The 22691-nt window shown below is 36.8% G+C and overlaps 1 long non-coding RNA gene across 1 annotated transcript; it reads left to right on the top strand.

Moving 5' to 3' along the window:
- Positions 1 to 941: 941 nt before the first annotated feature.
- LOC132327754 (uncharacterized) lies at positions 942 to 17621 on the top strand. Its single transcript, XR_009486595.1, has 6 exons — positions 942 to 1264; positions 8536 to 8637; positions 8862 to 8938; positions 10408 to 10644; positions 12889 to 13035; positions 16919 to 17621. It is a non-coding gene; the product is annotated as an uncharacterized LOC132327754 (long non-coding RNA).
- Positions 17622 to 22691: the final 5070 nt, after the last annotated feature.

Genomic DNA, 22691 nt, shown 5'->3' with positions numbered 1-22691 from the left:
ACAAGACACTTGCACGACATCAGTAGAAAAAGGAGAGTGGACTCCAGGTGGGGGTAAAGTCCAGGTTTATTCCAGAACTCTAACGGGAATCCTAACCCAGGGGGACCAGGCCAGCTGGCGTCTGCAGGGTGTTATAAACGGGGGGGGGGGGGGGGGGGGGGGGGGGGTAAACCAGGGAGGGGGTTTGCCCGCCTGCCAATGGAGATACAGGAGGACGAGGGAGGGGATCAGGGAAATGGGCAGGCTGGGGGACCAACAAGGGCCACCCGAGGGAGGGGCCCCGGTGCCTGAACCTATCACTCGACGCCCTTGGTAGAAGTTTCTAGAGGGACGGAATGGGCTGTCGAGTGAAGGACAGGACACTGGGGAGGGGTTAAGGGTTCGGCCACTTTTGGGGAACAGGGGGAGGGGTAGGGAGATCGACATTAAAAGGATGGGAGGAGGCAGCAGGGGCAGAACCATTCTAACAGGGGGGAACTGGGATAAACCAAAGTACAACTTAATGCAGCTAAAACATATAATAGCACAATACAACAACACACCATACATTTTTGAATATGGCACATTCTTTTCCCTTTATCAATCAATATCCTGAGTGTATTCAGTCAAAGTTGACTTGTACAGTAAACATTAGTGAGACCAGTACTGAGGAACTGTTAAAAGAAGGCTGAAAACTGAAAGGGCTTCCGAAGAGAATACAATGGTTAGGGCTGATATCTTAAAACATGAAGCTCTACTAGCTCAATCTACTTTGTTTACTTGACCTCTTTCCTTAACAGTCTAGAAGTATCTGCACTTTATTTATTTTTTCCCAACCTGGTATCTGTTAGTTCTTCAAATCTCACACAGGAAGATTTTCCCAGGCTGAGAACTGAAAAAACAGCAAACTCTAGATGTAAAGGACAGGTGGGTAAAAGAGCCTTACAGTGGATATAGTTCTCCCATAGCTGAAGACCTGGTATTGAAGCTGGGTTTAAAATAATAGAAGATATGTTTGTGAGTATAAAGAACTTACAGATTTGGTACACATCTTGCATTAGATACCATGACATTGTGTCAGGTGAAGTCAGACTGGAAAGTCTCTGGAGTATTAATATTTATGATTGAAAAAGCATGGCTCTGTACAGAACTGAGTTCTCACGACCTCATCTTTCACTGTTTTGCAGGTGGCACTTTGTATTCAGCAGAGAGATTGCACAATTTCAGCAGCTGTTTTCCCTATTTCAAAAAGTGTATTGAAGAACTAAAGTGGGATCCAGGAAAGGTAATGAAAATGAGGATATGAAAAAAAAAAAAGCTCTTTTGAAAGATTAGGTCTTTTTTTCACTTTAGAGGGAAGATCAAGAAAGGGGATACAGTAAAATAATGGTCTAGGTACCAAAGATCAGATGAATGTCTTCTCTCTCATTTAACATGAGCTGAGAAACACCAAGGAGAATTAAAAGGTAACTTTCAAAACTGAAAAAGTACCCAAACCCAACCTGTAATTACCTCTATATATAAAACTTGTAATTAGACCATGGAACTCACTGCCAAGTCACAAAGGCCAAGAATGCAACAAGATTAAAAAGAGCATTGTATTTTTAGTGATAACAAGTATATTCAAAGTTATAATTGGAGGATAAAAATAGTAGAAGGGCTATTAAGTATCAAATTTCAATGTGGGAAACAACTTTACGTCTTGTAGAATGAGTTGATATTGTCATCAGCAAATTAATGAATAAAGAATGTAGGCAAGGAGTAAGGAATTTGATCCACCTCTGCCTGCTCTGGAGTCTTTATATAGAGTAAGCCAAAGTGGTAGAGTAGTTTGTGTACCAAGGCAATTCTTAAGAAAGTCCTGTATTTGCTCCTGTAATTCTGTTTGTGCTAGTAGTGTTATATTTGAGCTGCTGCAATGATGTGAAACATTGATCTGTGTTCAATGATTGTTTAATGGGGTAGTCAAAATGAGTGGTCTTCAACCTATAATCTATGTATTAATGGAAATAGTAAGACATCACAAACTGTTCAATGAATTTTATGTTTGCCCACATGCCCCAAATAAAATCAAGGGAAAAAACGATGTAATAGCAAAAAACCCCAAGGTTTACTTCTTTGTTATTTTGTAAAATTACCAAATTGCAAAAGTAGGAGAATACACAATCCTTCCATTAAAATTAAAGAAACACTGAAACATTTGATCTCAAGATTTTGTGTAAAAATTTAGAGGAACATTTATTGCATCATTGTTGCATCATTGCTGTATGGGATGAAGGAAAAAAAAACCCATTGTTTTTATGACTGTGTTTGAGTTTTATAGAAATATTAGAGTACAGATGAAACTGGATTGTGTTCTACCTTCCCTTTGAAGTTTGAAGATAAGAAAGCCTTATCTGAGTTGTGACCACCATAGTTGTAAGATTTAGATCATTCCGTTGTATCTGTGAGTTGATCCAAATGGCTGTACTCCCAGTAAAGTAATTCAGCAATTTGTTAATAATAAATTCAGTATAACAGACAGTGTCAATATAAATATGTCCTTCTATATTTGAGAATGGATAGAAAAGTTTAATTGGTTTTCAATAATTAAAATGATAATAAGTAATAAAATTGCTGAAGTCTTGCAAAAAGAGACAATATACTGAGCTGTCACCTCTCCACTGGATCTTTCTTGAATCTCACCACTATATTTAAACTCAAACGCAGTACCAACATTGTAAACCAAATATTATGTTTATGTGGACCTATGTTACTAATTTCTACTCAATATATAGATACATTGCTAATGTTAAAAACAAGAAGGTTAATTTAAAGGAGACTGAAAGGACACTTGGTGGGCAAGTTCAATGAAGAACTGCTATAATAATATGGTAGCTGTAATATGAACATAATAGAATAAGTTTGCATTTCAAATGCAATAGGTCAATGCACTTTGGCATAACAGTTTAAGTTGTCAACCAGTTTTATGACTACATAAGTTCCTAATTAATGGTTGATGAGCCAAAATTCAGCAGTAGGAGATATTCAGATCTTTCCTACTGCCTTAGCATCACTACCTGTGTGCTTCCACTTCCACTTTCACTGCTCAGCTTCTCAACCACTCTGTAACAAGAAAAATATTATGGAGTTACTGTAATTACAGAAATAAGATCTGTCCTTTGAACCATATACAGGAGGGAGCCACCAGATTACTTTGTATGGGTGTGCCCCTGCTCTGTGATTGACAACCTACTGGTGTTCCTGGTCTTTGCTAATCTAAAAGGATGTAATTATTAACCAGCAAAAACTCCCCTCCTGCGCGTGCATCCCATGTGTAGTCCTCTGCAGAACTGCCCCCAGTCACTTCTACTTTTGTTAGTACTAGACACAGAACAGCATCTTTAGCAAGCTGAGGATCCTCAATACTGTGCTAGTATAATTGAAAACAGAATTTCATGTGGAGGAGAAGGTTATGTATTGAGTAAGTTTTCCTGTAAGTATAATTACTCTTGCCAGAATAGGCTGCCTTTTTTATTTTTTGAAGTTAGATTAAGTCTATGAGAAGAATGATTCCATTTAGCATATACAAAAAAGTTAGTACCTGATTTGTTAATGTACTATTAAAATAATAATAACAAAAGAAGGGAAGGAATGAGCATCCATAAATGATCTTTGATCGAGGCTCAGCTGAATGCACTCCAGTAATTGTATTATAATCAAAAATGTAGTAACTGTCCTTGCTCAGTGTTTTATTCATAGATAACTAAAATATGTACCATAAACCATATGACTGTATGATCAAAGGACGCCTTACTGTGTGTGTCTTATCTGTAGTAGTGTACTAATTTTATGATAATAATATTTAATTTTCTGTCATGTTTCCATGGACTTTATAAAGAATATAATAGTCTATGTTAATAGTTTATGTGTCTTATATTTTTTTAAATGGTTTTCTAAATGTGAAAATCTAGCAACAAATATGCTACCATTCTATTTCACTTTCTGAAAGGATGACTTCACTTATATTTCAAGCTGGTAAGTCTCTTAGGTCGATTTAAAATGTGTCCTCAGAAAAAACAAGAAAGGATAACACAATTTGGCAGCCAAAGATGAGACAGTAAGTCCACCCTGGTTGAAGAAGATCATGTATTACTTGAATTTTTTTTGACAGTCATTTTTGACCAACTCTCAGTCCTTCTGCAGACATTCATCAAGAAGAAGCGCATGTCTTAAAAAGAGTTTGGCAGAGGGCAACAACAAGCATCTGCTTGTGAATGAAACTTTGTTTTGTGATGAAAGTACTAAAATACCCCAGTGCTTAAGGCCTTATAAAAGAAGGAAAGATCTATTTTCTAGACTCTTGGAACTAAGACATGGCACAGCTGTAGCTTCTGAGGAAAGTCTTCCACCAGGCTAATGGTACTCTGAGTGTAGCAGTCTCTTAAACGAAGGGTGTGTAGTTTTGAGCACAAGATTCCATGGATACCATTGTGGAGTCCACTAATAACTTTTATTTATTTTGGGAATGTTCAACAGTAAAGTGAGGGTAGGCAGTGTTAATTATTCTTGAGCCTTGAGTATTTAAATTTTAAATGAAATCACAGTTGAAGCATTGTGACTGTGTCCTTCCTGATTAGGGTAGTCTTGAGTGATGGAGGAATACTGGACTCTAAATCCTGGTACAGGTTATCTCTGTATTTGTTATTTAAAAGGGCACTTATACTAAGATGTGAAACCTTTATGTCATATGAGGTGAAAAGGAACAAAAATATTTGCATTTAAGAAAGATACAGGAAAAAGGGCATTGAGGGAGCTGATAGCAGTGTTGAATATGCCACTAAGAATGTCATTTAGTTGGTACTGAAGTAGAAGCTATGGATAATTACTAGGTTGATGGAGCTGGAAACTGTATAAGATTGAATGGCTTGGCTACAAGAAAGTGAGTAGAAAAGTAGAAAGTGAGAGGTATATCCAGCACTTCTTAAGCTAGGGTATGGTGAGTAGGCCTTTTTTTCTGGATGACACTCAAGAAGGAAACTGATAACACACCACTCTCTCTTCCACAAATAGCAGGAGCAACTAACGATATTCTGCTTCTGAAGACTTTGGTTGTGATAGTAAGTCAGACAACATTAAGTAGTCCAGGATTTGTATTTAAAATACGTGAGAAAGCCATTGCAGACAGTTCAAATTAGGGTCAGAGACAAAGGTATCTAGCACTTTCTGTTAAGAACTGTGGCTTCTGTTACTATGTAGAGTTTGGGTTACCTCCTCACATGGAGAGCCTCTGTCATTTGCTTCTTATTCTTGCTTCACTCAGAAGTCCTGATGCATTTAGTTAGGTGGGCTAGCAATAAACTTTGAGTCAATTTTTCAGGAATAATGCAGTCATCTTGCTGTAACACTTCAGTGAAATATCAGTCATGTTTCCAGAGAGGCAACCAACAGGAATTCACACATTTATATACTGCCCTCACGTAGTTTTAGATCATATAAATATGAACTGAAAGAAGCTGCCCAGAGAAGTGGTGAATCACCAGTACTGGAGGTTTTTAAAAGGTATGTAGATATGGCACTTAGGAACATGGTTTAATGGTGGACTTGGCAGCACTTGACAGTTTATTACTGGACTCAGTGATCTTAAGGGTCTTTTCCAACCTAAATGATTCTATCATACTAGGAGCAGAAGTGGTATTTGGTGATTAAATAAGATTAAATAATAGACTTTAACAATTCCCCATTTAATTTATGTCCTGTTGCAGCTGTACCATTAGTTTCCCTTTCACCATAACGATTCTAATTTGAAACATTGGCAAAAAAATTTCTGAAAGGCAAAACAAAAGGCAATCTGGAGTCTTCAAAATGTGATTAAATTCTCAAGGATCCTGATGACTTACGATTTTTGGGGGAAAGTAACTCAGGCCTGTTAATCTTTTTTGTGCTAATTTTTACTTGATTCTCTTCAACATCATCCTTAGCTAATATTGTAAAAGGAAATATATATATATATATATATATATATATATATATATATATATATCTCACTGTTTTTTGATGCTACAAAAGCACACTTAGCTGTGTTCCAGATACAAAACAGAAACATACTGAACTCGTCTGCCTTTTCCCACATTATTAACAATTTTTTGTCTTCCTTTTCTGATGTAATTTATATTCATGCTACTCTGTAAAAGCATTCACAGGAACCAGGATTTCTTTTACTCCCAAATTTTATTAAAAATCAATTCTTGTACTTATTCTTCTTGAATGCAGAATTTTTCTGCCTATAGTTTTAATTTCCCCTGTTACCTGGTTTTCTTAACATAATGTTTTACATTTTTTGATTCCATATTTAATTACTGTTCTTTGCCATCTCTCTGCAGGGAAACTGGGTTTTCTGTATCACTGATACTTAAAAAAAGAAAAATGTGATAAACTTAATAATAATTTCCTACATTTTGAAAATGTGTGAAATACATGGCTTGAAGGTAGTGTCTCTGAAGTTTAAATCTAAACCTCCATAATTACAAATCTGTCCTGAAGTCAAAAAGAAGAGAATGAATCAATGCTGTGTTGCTTGCTACACAATTACTTTTCATACCATTTCCTAGAAGATGAACTTTGCCGTGAAATAGAAGATTTAAATTCATTATATGAGTGTTGAAGATCATATTTATATGTGTAAAAACTATATGTCTGAGAATACTTACAAACTTGAGGCACCAGATCAAGATCTAATATTTATTACTTCCTGCAGTTTTGTGCCTTGCCCCTAAGAAGGGCACTGCCACTCTTGGGACAAAGCTGGCTGATGCACTTGCTGGTCTAATTATTAACATAAAGCATCTTAAGGCTGAATCCTTTTAGCTGAGAACTTCCCCAAGAATAATAAGTCTTGTGTTATAAAAAAATATAATATAGTTATTGTTTATTTCAATTCTGTGCAAGTAAAGAGCAGCAAAGTTTATTGGTACCAGTTCTGCCTGACCACTTCTAATTCCTAAAAGAGGCTGTTATATCTGCTGACATTTATTGGTGTATTATGATTGCCACTTTTGTGTTTGTTCCCACCTCACAAGGATTTCAGGCTCAGTTCTAATTTCTCAAATAATGTTTTTTCTCCACTGAATTAAAAAGGATTTTCACTGCTATCAGAGAGATTTAAATAAGACAATTGCAGACACATCTATACAGTTGTGGTTTTGCCATCCTGTTGTTTTTTTTATCATTCCTATTTCATACTTAAGTTTCCTGGAACAAAGGGGCATGTTTTTTACCCCTTTTTTCATCTCAGGTCAAAAAGCTAAAAGAATACCAATTTATCAGTCTTGAGGGTCATATATCGGAAAAATAGATTTAAATGAGTACAGTCACATATCTTGTACTTAGTTTCATTTTTTTGTGGTATGTGTCAAATTATATTTTTTTGCTTGCTTTTGGTTTTAAGGTTGGTGTTTTTTGTGGTTTTTTTTTTTTGTTCGCTTATTATTTTTGTTTTGGTTTGGTTTTTGTTTTGGTTTTTTTTGTGTAGGTCCATGGTTATCCATATTGCTGAACTTTGCCTTTTGACAGGAAATAACAATCAGTGTAAAGATTAAAGAACAAATGCAATTCATTGCTTGATCTGATTTCAGAGTTACATTGCAGATAACATTGCCATAATGCACATTGCATCTGCTGTATAACATGAAACTGGCATGATGGGCTTTAAGAGCATGATAAGGAATCATAGAATGCATTGAATTGAATGGAAAAGCTTTCCTCTTAGACTAGTTGTCACTGTAATGAGTCTTTTCTTAATGCCATAATCATGTTAATACCAATGAATGTCATACCAAGGAGCAAATCAGCTTTCATAATGTATGAAGGAACAGAAATACCTGATACACTTGTGTGTTAAACTGTACTCCTAAATGTTCAGAAATAGGTAAAATATTTCCCACTGCTTCCTTCATACAGAAGTAAGACAGCAAAAATCTGGTATTCAAAATTCACAATGGATGCCTTCATTATGTCTTCATACTGTCAACAAGATGAGAATTATATTGTGATGGACCAAGTGTCTACTACAGACTATACATAGTACTTCAGTAAATTGCAAATGTAAACTTATTAAATTGCCTTTAATTCCAAAGGTTCCTAGTGTGCCTGCTCTTACACCAATAGGGAAGAGCTGCATCCACAGCTTCATCAGCAAATAGGGTTCCTCTCCTCTAACCTGTCTGTCTCAAGGTATCTGAGTGTGGAACTGTTCTCTATTGCTTCCTCCTTATTTCTGTGATGACATCTATTCTTCCCAAAGATGTGATTATGCATTGTTAAGAACATAAAAGGCTCTCCTAAAATATTTTGTATGCAAGGTGTCAATGCTGTCAGCTGAAGGTTTTTGGCCTTGTTGTAAGAATAATTTCCTCTGGCAAAGTGGTTGTCTTACTTGTTTTTCTTCTGTATGAAAGTGAAGAACAAGAGAGAAATAGTACATTAAAGCCTTCCAGGATAGTCCTGCTGCAGGTGCCTGGAAGTGTGACTTGACCCAATGGTACTATATTATAAAAATGAGGGCTGTCTGTCTTTCAGATACTGTGGAGTTTTTTAATAAACAAAGAGTGGATAAAGACCAAAGAGCATTGATATGGTGTGAAGGCACAGTAGTGCACAAACTTCTGGATGTTGGCTGGGGTAAGCTCTTCAAGGGTATCCTAAGATATCTAGTCTGTGTGTGGATTTGCTTTGAAACTCTTGCGCTCTGAAAAATCAAGAGGAGACTCTTGAATGTAGGTGCTGAGGCACTCAGAAAAGTAAGGTTTGGATAGCATTGCTATACAGTTACATAAAACATGTGTTTATTTAAAGTAAGTGAAGTTCTAGGATAATAGTATCCTTTTCATCTATCTTTCTCTTAGTGTTTCATCTATCTTCACAAGTAACACCTTTGCTGGAACTGTAGATCTCTCCTTGAACATGGACCATCAGTTCTCCTGTAAGAATATTTATTTTTCTAATGGGCCTTAGTACTCCTGACTGGACTGTGAATGGGTGTTATTGTGGAAAGATGTGCTCTTTTTCCTTCCCTACATGCTTTCCTACCCACAACATTCCCAGTGCTTTCTTTCATTGATATTAGCATGCAGTAGAACCATGGCTGATTTATCCCTTTGTCATTATAGAATGAGACTAGTAAAGAAATAGCCAGTCTCAGTGCACTTAAACATACTTTGTGTAAGTCAGTCATCAAAGATGATCAGGAGCAGCAAGACAAAGATGGCACTTCAAGAGCCAGCAATTAGATTCACTTAGGCTGCAGTAGAGCCACATTTTTGAGTGTTGTTTAGTGGCAGCAAGAGATTATTTAAACCAAAGGTATCATGGTTCAGCCCTCCATTGTTGGCTATAAATCTTTGCTTTCACCTTTATGCTGGTGCTCATACTTGTCTAAAAGGTGCCCCACATGAGATTGTCTCAAGGCAATACTTATTGCACCACAAAGTATTCCTTCTGAATTGTCAAATCTGGAGGAAGTTGAAGGAATATGGGTGAATTTCCTGTGGAATCAGAAAGGTAGTGTACCCCATCCTTCACTGTGGAACCACTTTAGTTCTCTTCTTCTGTGGGAGAGCAATATAAACACCCTGTTCAGATCCCATAAGTAAGTAGGAGGAAATCTGTTTGTCCAAATGTCAAATTCCAAATTCCAAAACACTGCAACATTCAGTTTCTAGATTTTGTAATTTGCAGAATCCCAAGTTCTCTGCTATGCAGATAGAATCCAATAAGCAGAAAATGTCAGAAAGAATCATTGAACATAAAATCTAATCTCCTCTTTAGCCTGTCACCTCACTGGAGGAACTGGGACAAACTATATCTGGTAAACCACAATCAGTATTGTGCTACTTATGACTAGAAGCCTGAGAGCAGAAATGTTTGACTTAATATGAGCTTGGGCAGGGAGGGAAATCTCTTTCTCTAAGTATCATTTAATTATGGGGGGGGGTTTGTTGGTTTTTTTTTCCCTCCACCAATACCTGCATCATTGATCAAAACTTGTACTAACTGACAATGCCTTAAGTAAAGGCATTCTGAGTTGTACTGTTTTGTCTGTGACATTATGATTGCATGTATCTACAAATAGCTATTGCAACTGAAGCAAGATAGCCTACTATGGCTTTCCAGGTGCATACTGTTTCCTTCTGTTATACTTCATCTTATCCTGAGCTTCAGCTGGAAATTTCCATGTGCTCTTTCTACTTTCTTCTGACACAATCAGATAAGTTATTTCAAATAATTTATTTAACAATGTGAAGGCAGATGTTGCTTGAAAAAAGCTAGGAAAGACTTTGCCCAATTTAGAGCAGAAGAATTGGTAAAGGAGTGCTGTCATGGGAAAGCCTTGAAGCTGTTCTGGTAATGACCCCCACCTTTCATAAAGCAAATGAATTTTCTCTTTACCAGCAGGAAACTGACTATCCTTTGCTACAGCATGCCATTTTGGAAAACTGTAGGTGTAGCAATCTCCAGTGACAGTGTGATGATGGAAGACTGGGAACCATTGTACCATTGGCTGCCACGGGGTATATCTGTTCTCCTTCCTGCTCTCTAGTGCTGTGGATTGATAGCACCAGTCGTGCCTGCCTATGCCAGCTGAAGAACTTACTGCTTCTCTTCTGAATGCAACTAGACTGTAGATCTGTGAGTATCCCTAACATACTTCAGACAAAAGTATTAGCAAGACCTGCTATTTAAATCCTTTAAGGCGACTTACTTATTTTGACCAAAGTGAGTTAGGGACTCCTTTTGGGTGTGTATCTGAATGTGTCAGCCTTAGCTCTGCACAGCTACATTACAGAGTTCAGACTGCTATATCTTTTGTGGCTAGACTGCATCCTGTACCTGAAGTAGACTTATTTAGAGCAATTTTTAATATTTTAATTAATTTATAGATACATTTTCTTTCCTTCTTTCAAGTTAGTTGTGCTTCACTTAACAGCATGTTCTCTGAGTCATGTTTCATTCTTCATCTCCCTAGGCTTCTTCAGCCTCTTTGGAGATAGAAGACATGATCATATCTCTGAATCACAGATTACTGGAGGCTGTGAGAATGTACAGAACTTATATATTCTATGCTTGCCCTGTTTGTGTGCTCTCCCCTAGGCACCTGCTAATCATCACTGGGGAATTGGGAATTGAATATGAGGCTAAGGCGATCTTTGGTTTTACCTGTTATGGTTTTTCTTATCATTTATTTCTATATGGCTCCAAGAGGACCACAGCTACTCTGTGACTTGGCAGCTTGTCGTTCAGTAGGGAGATACTTCTCACTTTTCTGGCCATGTGCAGTCAAGAAGAGGGAGAAGTTGAAGAAATATGTGAAACGGTGAAGAAAAGTATTTGGCCTTTCTACATAAACATGCAAGAGAGAAAGGAAAGACAATGAAAGCAGGGAATACAATGAAGAGGTAGGGTAGATGCTCTTCATTGATAGAGAAAGAGCAAAGGAACAAGGAATCTATTAGTAAGGCAAGGCACAAACTGAGGAAGACACTATATCAAAGGGAAACAGTAGCAAACTATAGTAAAAGCAATACAAAACTATAGTAAAAGCAATACAAAATGTTTACATAGGATTTTAAGAACAAATAGATGGCAGAATTTGGAATTTATTTTTGAAATTTTAAAATCTTTAGAAAATAAAAGCATTAAAGAAATGCTTTTTGTGAATACTGTAAGTTCTCATTAACAGGGCAGTGTTTTCAATGATGGATTAATTCACCTGTTCAAAATGCTTCAGTCATCAAATCATGGAACTTAAAATTGCAGTGTTTGTATGTATGTGTGTGTGTGCATGTGTGCCTTTGTGGTTTGGGTGAAACTGGTATTTTTTCATTTGAATCAGACAAAGGTGGGGCCAGGGTGTTTTCTTTCAGGCATTTATTTATCATAGTTTACTTTGTTGTTCAAACATTGTGTGACTCCACCCTCTCCCATTATTACCGAGCAAGGATACAAGGCTGCTTCAGAGAGTTTCTATGTTCACCTGGTGTCAAATTGGTTTCTAATACCTTTAGGAGAAAGACTTTGGAGGGTAAATTGTAAGTGCTGTATTTGGACTGCAAAAATCTGTCATTGGAAGCAAATGATGGTGAGAGAAAATTCTTATGATATTCCTTTTTTAATTGGAAATAAATTGTCCCTTTCACTCCATTCCAAATTGTGTTGTTGGACTTTGTGCATCCAGGATTGTATCTGCTGTGTTTAAGAATGTGTGGGTTTGATCTCCTGGAAGTATTTCAAAGGAATATGCTGTCAGTCCATGTAAGCACACCTTCATCTCCCCCACAGACAGTCTACCAGAAGTGGTTGCTCATGCTAGAGGGAAATGGTGATCTATGCTAAGGGTGTCACAAATCACACCTCATGTTTCCAATGCAAATGTAGAGCTCCAGGAAGCAATCTGGTTCCTTCTATCCCAGTACTCCCTGCAGGGTGATGCAACTCTCTTGTCTTTAGTGTAGAATAGTAGCTGCAGACAAAGGTAAATTCATTAAAATTATGGCTGAAAAGGAAAATCAACCCTCTTAACTACTTCTGTGTGTGAAACTGGATCATGAGCCCATACAAATTTGTTGTGCTTGGACCTCTTACAGCATGTCTAGATCTCCTCAAGTCTCAAAATAGCAGGAAAGAGAGTGGGATGAATAAAAATAAGGTGAATTGTCAGTCTCCTTGGGAGAGCTGTCAGTATGTTTCCTTCTGCTGAAATATTTCTCACCTTTGTGTAGAGCAAAGTTCCACGTTTCAGTGGTGCTGCTGAAAATTAATTTGTTGCAGAATTTTGCTATGTTCCAATATAACACACAGAGAATCTCGCCTGTCTCCTCAGTCATAAAGTTTTCCATGTCTACTCAGTAAAGTCACCTGTTCTTTTTTTGCTAGATGTAGATTCACTCTCAGAACAAAGATTCCTTTGGTGTGTGTAGCACCCTAACAGAGAGCACCATATCCAGAAGCAGAAGGAACAACTATGCAAGGGAGCGGATTCATCAGAGGTCAGGCAGGAACATTTCTTGTAGATGACTAATGGTAAGGGATGGGCAAACCTTGTGTTGTTTTGAGGTTTTGTGAACCTTGTGAACTGTACTTTTGGTTTCACAGGGTTTGTGAACTGTCCCCCCTCCTACCTTGTCCTTCTCCCTTTGGTATTTTTCAGAATGGGGGTTTTGTTGCTGTTGTTTTTTTTTTTTTTACTGTAAACAAGGGGTCCCTTTCTGTATGTGTTAATGCTTGAAGAATTTTTCCACCTCAGCACATTCTCAGCAAACTACTGGGTGTAGAAAGTTTCTGTCCTTATCATCTCTTCTTTTTCTCATTTTAATGATATTTTTCTTCTCAGAGCACAATATGGAAAAGGGACCTTCTGGGTCAGTATCAATAGAAACCACAGCTTATTATTTTTCTAGGTCTATCTAGCTCAATTTTTAAACAAGTTATGTTTCTTTCCTTTAGTCTTCATTTAATCTGATTTATCTGATATTGTGCAGTTATATAGTAGATTTTTAAAAATTGTTTGCGTTTGTCTCTGCTCCCCTTTTTAGTCACTCAAATGATCTTTAAAGGCGCAAATCAGAATTAGAACCCTTCTGGTTTCATTAAGGTCTTGCATCAAATGAGGTCCTTCAACTCCACAAAATTTAAGAGGATTTTAGAATAGAAAATCATATTTTTAAATAATTGTCATCTGGAGGAGGGAAAGTGCTCAAACAGAGACTTAAAGAGGTTGTTTTATAAAACTACCTCCTCATTTAGATCTCTGCTATACCATGCCTGTGTGCTACATATTTAAAGTGGGTTGATTTATTGTGTAAACTGCTACCACTTTGCATTTGGTGAATTATAAGGAGTGAAATTTTCTCAGACTTGACATTGGGATGGCCTGCAAGATGACCTGAAAGAAATAGTTGGGAATTTGGAAAGTTTGTCTAGTGAATTGTGTTTTGAATATCTTTATCTTACAAGTTGAATAGATTGTTTTGTCCTATTTTTGCCATAGTATTATGGTAGATTCGGTAGATTATTGCTGTTTTGTAAATTTTGCCATTAGTGAAAGCCAATTATGTTAATGAATTCTAGCTGGCCAATCAAAGAAGAGTCAAAGCTATTTTCTGTTTGTAAAATATACTAATTGAGATCACAACACACTGTTTAATTGTGTTGGTAAATACTCTAATGTTTCGTTTCTAAACAGTTCATTTTAACAGAGAAGGAAGGGGGGAATTTAGTAATTTGCCAAAAATTAAGACATATTTTCTAATTACGCAGATTATTCATTAGCACCAATGCTTACAAAAATCCCTCAAGGCACAAATATATATAATTTTTAAAAAAGGAAGTAATGCTTTTATCTAAAATAGAACTTAAAACAGAAATCAAAGCCAACTTTGATGAAAGCTTTGCACATTTTAAGCTGACTCTAGGGTACACAACAAATAGATGTGGAGTGTTGCAAAACTTAAATGTTGAAGCAATGGAGCACAGTCTAAATAGTGCCAAGATATAGGAGAAGAATTGTTCAAAAGACCTTGGGGCAATTATAATGAACTAAATATGCAAACTATGCTGTGTGTGCAGCATTTCTGTACTGTTTACTACGCTGCCATAAAAGGATTTCTCCATGAAGAAAATTACTTTACAAGAATTATAGATTTATAATGGTAACAGGCATCCATCACTGTATAACTGGAGAAAAATTGAAGGCCTTTAGTTTAATTCAGTCCTTCATGCAGGAATATCCTCTTAATTTGCATGACTGTACCAGAATTAATATTAGGGCCACCGACAGAGATGTGATTTTCTATGAGCAAAAGGATAGATTGGCAGATTTATATTCCCTAAGCACTTTCCCACAACAACTCTTCTGATGACAAGCCAACCTGGCAAGTTTTGGCTTGCAGTTTCGGTGGTTTGCAAACTGTTTCATTTTGAAAGTATGGGAGTTACTCAACACCGGGGGCCAAATGATGATCTGAATTGTGCTGGAGTTACATTCACGCTTCTCTGGTTGCTATTTTGGAACAACTGCTAATGAACACTGTTGTTCAGATCGTGATCCAGTCCAGTTTCCTATACCTTGTAGACGGTGGTGGAAGAAAGAAAATGAGATTCACCTCATCTGTGGTAGATCTTTGAATGTGTCTGTCTTTTTTGCATTAAGTCTAGAGAAAGCCTAGGGCACATATTTTATACACCTACTGAACTGCCCTGCTGAGATGTGTATCTCTGCTCTGACTGTAGGAGCAGTCTGGTTACCCAACTACCTTAGACCAACACCTCAACCTTTATACAGCTAGAATAAGGCAAAGGGAAATGGACTGGAAAGGGAGATGATGTATTCTTCATCAATGCTTTTGAAAGGAAGTGTTCCTTTACATTAACAAGTTTTGCTGTAAAGGTGTTAATACTTTTTTTTAATAGGGCAGGTAAATATAAAAAGTTTGTAAAACTTCAGAAGGCACTGTAATGTCATCCTGAAATAGGAAATTTTAAAGAATTTGGTTTCTTTGAAAACTAAGTGGAGGAACATGAAATCTAATGGAAATACTGCCCTCTCCTTTTTGCTGATTCTTCCCAATAGTAGGAATTGAGTTGCTGCATGGAAACTGCTTAACTACTTTTAGGGGTACCAGAAAATTAGAACTTGTTTGTATTGGTTTGTTGGGGTATTTTTTGTTTCTTGTGGTTTTTTTTTTGGTTTTTTTTTTCATGTGATTGCACTTGATTGACTTTGTTTTCCTGGAAATATAAGCTCTGATTGAAAATATTAATATAGCATTTCTGCTGCTCTCAGTGTCTCTCATGGAATGACTTCATGCTGCAGTCATTCCTTCAGCAAGGCTCAAACAAACCCATTGGGTAAGTGAAGAAATAAAGAGCTACTGTAAGAAAAACTCCATCATGTTAAATGTAGGCTAGCCAAAGAAGATCTAAGGGAGACTGGAATGTTTCTTGTATCAAAGAGCTAATTACTGGTGGGTGGAAAAGGGATAAGGATGGTCATGGCCCAAGGTAAAAGTCATAAATCAGTTTAGACTTTGAATTAGAAAGACTTTTTCAAAAAAGAATAATGCTCTGGGACAGTCTTCTGGGTGGCAAAAAAAGAACTACTGTTAAGATGAGCTTGGTCACTTTAAGAAGAAGTTTATGTAATATTATATAACAAAAAACTGCACTTGGTGAGCCAAATATTGTCTTTTGATAATAGATTTTGAAGGCTGTAGAGCACAAAGCACTCCTGTACTCTCTGCTTCTAGTCAAAGCTATTACTAAGTTGCAATATATAGCTTTGGATTGGGGTTCGGTGAGAGAGAAAATGTTCTTCAGTTTGATGGAGAAAATAGAAAATTTGTATTTAAGCCTTATCTGGAGTAGGAAAATTTCTTACCCATTTTTGGCAGTTGTTCAACTGCAGAAGTAACATTTGTTACACAGATAAGAGTACATAAAACTGGAAACCCCCCACTATTACACCCTTTAACTCAGATAATATTCCTGTTTATGTCTTGGGTTTTAAAACTGATTTTTTAAGATTCAGGTTACGTCATTACTATGGCACTGTTTTGTGCAAACAATGGAATCTGATCTTTAGTTTAAAATAATGGCAGAATTTGGACTAGTATAAGACAGTTTAACTTCCTATGCAGGAAGATTTGTGTTCATGTCCTAAAAATCCCATGTGTACATGCACACACACTCTGATATATGCTCTTCACCTATCAAAATATTATCAATTAAGATTAAGAGTCGGACTTCAATCTGCAGGTGCAAGGGCAATTTCAGACTATAGCCTGTCCTTAAAATCACCCTGTTGTTAATAAATGACTTTTTGTAAAACATACACATACTTTCAGATAAGTCAAAACAGTGAACAGAGGTCTTGACAAAAGTCCTGTATATTTGAAATTGTTTGCAGATATGCATGAGTCTGTAGCACGGCACCAATGAACGTACTTGGAAAGCAGACACCCTGCAATAATCACACTGAAAAGGATTACTGGAGTCATTTTGCCAGAGACTGGACTAGCAACATCTGAGTTAACTCAACTGTATAGCTAAGTCAGTTTTTATTTCTTTTCCCCATGCTACATGCTGTTGTAATCCATATGTAATGATTAAAGGCTAGTGAAGTGTTACTTCACTCTTCCTGAGCATACTGAAGCTTTCTCTTTAAATGGAATAACCATGTCTACAGTGGTTGTTTTGCTCAAAACAGTGTCTCAGCTGTGCACACCTTGTTCTCCTCATGTTTGTACCTTTCTTGGATCAACTAGATGTTGTTGAATCCTGTTGTAATGGTTTTGTAATGTAATTGTTTTCCCGAGATGTCTGTCTCACCTCTCCACTGATTGTCCTGTTCAAAACAATCAGTAAAAAAGAGTGTTTGCCTGCTGCAAGACATTATCCCACCGTTTTGGTCAAACCTATAGTTGTAGACACTTTAAAAGCTTGACCTTTTTTTTTTTGTTTGATTTTTGAATTTATTTAGTGACTTTTGTTTGTTTATTCTTGCAAGTCTTTTCCAAGGACAGTAGTCTCCCAGAAGCTGATAGGATAGTCACTTTGGAGAGCCATGCCTAAAATAATTAAAACGAGATTTAACATAATTTTTTCTGCTAAAGACCTAAATAAAAATATTTTATGTCTGCTGTTTAATTGTTTTATTAGTCTTTTATGTATGTAAAGCAAACACATACCAAAGAATGTGGCTTGAAAGTTTATGGTCTGTGCCTGTGTTCTCCAGCAGAGTTTTAATATGACTTTTGTTGTTAGAAAAGTTAAGAGTATTGTTAGACAAATTTTAAAGGAGAAATGGGAAGGAGGTTTTAAAGGGCTGTATTTACAAGTCTAGCCACTTCACATTAGAGTTTTCACTACTGTGTTCTGTAATCAGTCTCCAAGATTAAATATTGACTGACAACAGAAGAAATTATCTGGTGGTCAGAATTATGAACTAGCTCAGTGAGTGATCTGGAGCTGAGAATTCTGAGCAGAATTCTGAACAAGTAGAGTAGGATTTTCTTCTTAACCCTAAAGTTAAACGTTTCCCATTTAATCACCATTTTTCTTGTAATGTAAGAAGATGGATGAAAACAAAGAGAATCACCTCTGGAATATTCAGAGCTTGAGCATTTTCTTAATTAGAGTGCTGTATTTCAGCAACAGCCCTGGAACCTTGCAACAGTTCCCTGCTGGGATGTGCATGAGGTGCATGTAATTTACAATAATCTCTTAGCAACAATATTTCTATGAATTGATAAATAACTGCATATTTTTTCCTGCTTAAAAATTATGTCCTTTGATAGTACTCTGTAGGAAATGTCACAGAAAGAAGCAGAACAGTCTTGAAAAATTTAATATGGTTGCAAACTGAAACAGATAATTTTTTCAGTATCAGTCTAAAGAAATAAGCTGAAATAGGTATTAAACCCTTTATGAACAGCACTCATTAACCATTGCAACACTCAGTTAAGATTATTGCTATGTCAATGTAACACACTCACAGTAGAGTCTATGACAGTATAGCACAGTCTGTAGGACCTACCTGGTGTAAAATTCCTGTAGCCAGAACACCATTAAATAAAGTGATGCAAATAACACAGCCTCTGATCTACATCTTCAATGGTGTCAAGAAAAGTAACTGGAACAAAAGTTGCTCTTATCTAAGTCTGGGAAGAGTTAGATTACTGTTTCTATGGCCAACTCTAATTGTTCAACTGGCCAGAAACCTCAAAAATTCTAGAAAAATCTAATTTGAGGGTGGGTGATTTCAGAGACAAATGAGCATCAGTTAAATGCTGACAGCCCCCTTGCCCAATCCACCCCTGATACATAGATGTCAGCAAGATGAGGTGCTTCCTCTGCCAAAGATACTGTTTCTTTGTCACTGAGACCTTCTGAAAGGTGCAAACAGCAGCTTTGAACTTTTGGGAAGCCCATACCTATTATTTTAAAGTTGTTGGCAGATACTTATCAAATCATCCCAGGTCTTAATGCCACTAAACATAGGAATTTAATGTTTTGGTTTTAACAGTGGTAAAAAAGACGAAATTAATCCTAGGAGACTGTGGTGTGTAGGAAATCACACACCAAGTAAAGGTAGTCGTCTTTGTGCCCCATAGGGCTGCCTTATGGGGCTTCATTTCTAATATCAGAATGAGTCAATGCATAGTGTGAAGAAAGGGCATTTCCAGTTTTCAGCTGTCACCTTTGCCAAATGAGATGGAATTCACTCCCTAATCTGAAAACAAGAAATAGAGAAAAAAGGTAAGGAGTGAGTGGATTCCTTGAGATTAACAGCTTGAATCCAATGACAGAGTCTAAACAGGAAGCCACATCTCTTGACCTCCAGACTGTGCATGATGCTGTCTGACCTCACCCTTTGTGAGTTGGTTTTTGAACATCACTCTTTCAACCTTGCCATGCAACAGGTTGTAAGGGATATTTGCTTTTATATCAGTGATGAGGAAACCATTGAGGAGTAGTACTGAGTCAGCTGGTCTATTTATAAAATGTCAGAGACAACACCTGGAGAGGAAGTATGCATTGCTGGTGCACTATTTAAAAAAGATTAAACAATGACCTACCAGATAATTATCTCAGACGCCCAGAGCAGTAATCTATCAGTTGTGAAAATTCTTCTGCATCCTAAATCCATTTTAAATAGAGAAAACTATCCACATGTTCCTGAGCTTGTTGATAGTACTCTTGGATACGCTGACAACGATTGCTGAAGTCAGAAGTGATCCACACACTCAGTATGCTGCTCAGAGCAGCAGCACTTGTTTCTCACTTTCAAATTGTTTCCTGAACAGGAAACATGGATTGTGGGTTGCTTTTTTGGTTTTCCTTCTTTTTTCCTATTCAGTAGCAGAAATTAAGAAGCTTTCTTTTCAGATATTTATCGCTTCATATTTCAGTCAGTTTGACTACCTTAGAGCAACACTTTACCAGGCATAATCACAGTGCTACTGGCTGCCCACACAGGGACCTTGGTTGATCCAGAGGCACTGGAAAGATCTGGTGAACTGTCATCTTCAGTCTATGATACAATCTCAAGCCTTGTGATTCCCAGGGACTGGGAGTCTCTTTTGCGGCACAAACCTTTCCGCTAATGGCATGCAAGCTGAGACAATAAGATGGAATTCCTCACAGAATTATCCAAAATCTCTGGTGCAATCTAAACAAGGTACTTTCCAATATACAGTTAACACACAGTGTGCAGAAATGGAAGGCATGACTCATTCCACTGTTTATCCTTAGTGTGAAAGATTCCTAGAATGACCACAGTTCCATAGTTCTTCTGTGATGCATGTACTTGTTGCATTTCCCATATGCTGTCCTGTCTGAGTTAGGTAGACACTTGATACCTGAAATATTGAACATTGATATTAAAATCATGATATCCTTCTATGGAAGTGCTTCTGGAAGCATGAGAATAGTAGGACTGTGAAGATACATATGATGCCATTACCCTCGCTTAGGGCTTGTGGGACTAATAAGGGCTTTTAACTTGGCTTCATAAGTCTCAGGACATGATGGGACTAGGAAGTTGGCATACGGTTAAAAAATTATTTTCATAGCTTTTGCAGAAACAGTCATAAATTTCTGTTTGACTTCAGTCTAGTACTATCTATTTTAAAATGCATTGTTGCTGAAAACTTGTAACAAATTAACTGTTAGCTTCCAAATTCCATCTGAGCATAAGAACTTCCCAGATACTGTTCAGTTAATGGCACTTTTGCTGAATGCAGAATCCATGTTTGATTATTCTCTGCTAAGGATGAAGAGTAACTCCACAAATAGGCATGTAAGAAAAAAGAGAAACAAGTAATAATAAATAATGACAATTAAAATAGTAAAATTGATAATCTTTCTTTCTTTCTTTCTTTCTTTCTTTCTTTCTTTCTTTCTTTCTTTCTTTCTTTCTTTCTTCCTTTCTTTCTTTCTTTCTTTCTTTCTTTCTCTCTCTCTCTCTCTCTCTCTCTCTCTCTTCTTTTCTTCTTGTTCTTCTGGGCAGAGTAGTATGAAAATACTACTTTTATAAGGAATATAAGTGAAGCAAGTTTGCCCCAGGATTTCTTTTGTGCATCAAGGTATACTAATGCTACATAAATTATTATTTCAGTTTTCCTATTCATATAGATACCAAGAGATTTGAGTAAAATCTTAGAGCTGTCCATTAAACAGCAGGAAACATATGGTTACAGAAATGTAGTTGCATCTTGATAAGTTTATTTTTTAAACACACTGAATTTAAAATTATTCATTTGGATGTATTCCCATTTTTTACACGTTTACTTTAACCTTGCTTAAAGTGCTTATACAGTATCTTTCTACTATAATGTCCTGAATTTTGTGAACAAAGTTGACAGTCAAGAAAATTACTAGGTAATGACTAAGTAGCTTCTGTCCATCCTGATTTATTTCTGAAACACGATAAAACCATCACAGATGCATATTACATTGTACAGAGAACATACATATGCATGAAAGACAAATACATTATACATTTTAGTGATGTAATTGTGAAATATGTTCTTTTTACATTCCTAATTATGGGGCAGAACAGATGGCAAAGATTTAGTTCAAAGTAATATATATCCATTAAAATAAACGATGTTGCAAGCCATTCATCAGTGATAGAAGAGTTTACTACTTCCTTGGAATATAATTAGGCACTAGTCTGGGCTGCAAAAAATGTAATTATTTCAAAGTTTATTTTCTGTAGTCATTTACAGTCAAAATTAGTTAGAAAACTGTTTGAAAGCTTGCCTTATCAGGTGCAATGCATTGAACATGGGTCTGTCGTTTGGCAGCATGAGGCATTTTGCAAGGAACGTAACACTGAGCGAGGACTATGAGTGACATTAGTTTTGACTCTGTGTGTGACTCATGTTTACACTATTGTAAGTAATTGAAAACTAAACTCTTCCTTATAGTAACAGGTTGCAGGAAGGTTGTGTACTGTGAAAACTCTCAGAAGGCTGAACAAACTAGTCCTACAGCAGTCCTGGGAAGGATCTGTGCTGTACCTTTTGGGAGGGCAGACTTTTTTACTGGAGGCTAGCACATTTTGAAAAGTGCTGTGCAGTGATATGATGGGCTTCAAGTCTTCCAAATCAATTTATATAATGTTGCTGACTCTGATTAACATTTGCCATCCCTAGGCAGAGTGCCTTGCAGCTGTGGTGTTGCTACTTTGGACAGTAACACACAGTTTGGGTGACATGCTGAGCAGGAACACCAACCTCCTTCTCCCTGCAGACATTATGGAGGGTAATAGGTGCCTCTGAAAAGTGATCCAGATGCACTGAGAAAAGTACCAGTCACTTTAAACCAACTCCATAAACAACTATGTTTTGGCAGTTTGGTAAAGACAGAAAGAAATGTCATTACTTAGTTTCTTAGCAATAGATGCTGCAGCAGAAGTTTACATTTAATTGGAGTGCCATATGGCTCAATGTTTGCTTAAAGTGCACAATATCAAGGAACTTACTTGGCTTTTCCACCAGAGGCAAAAGGCTAGAGGAAGCCCTAGGTTTGAGGCTACAGCCACACTATAAATGAAACAGTCTCAGGAAATTTTCCCAGGCTCTAGAACTCAAATTTTCTACATCATTAATTTGCTAGTACAGTCCTCAGCATGGTTTTTGGCTTAAGCTAAATAGTATTTCCCTAAGCAATTC

This window comes from Haemorhous mexicanus, chromosome 5 (assembly GCF_027477595.1).
Source record: "Haemorhous mexicanus isolate bHaeMex1 chromosome 5, bHaeMex1.pri, whole genome shotgun sequence".
Classification (NCBI taxonomy): Eukaryota; Metazoa; Chordata; class Aves; order Passeriformes; family Fringillidae; genus Haemorhous; species Haemorhous mexicanus.
Note: the sequence above shows the minus strand (reverse complement) of the source record. Positions and strands in the feature narration are given on the sequence as shown.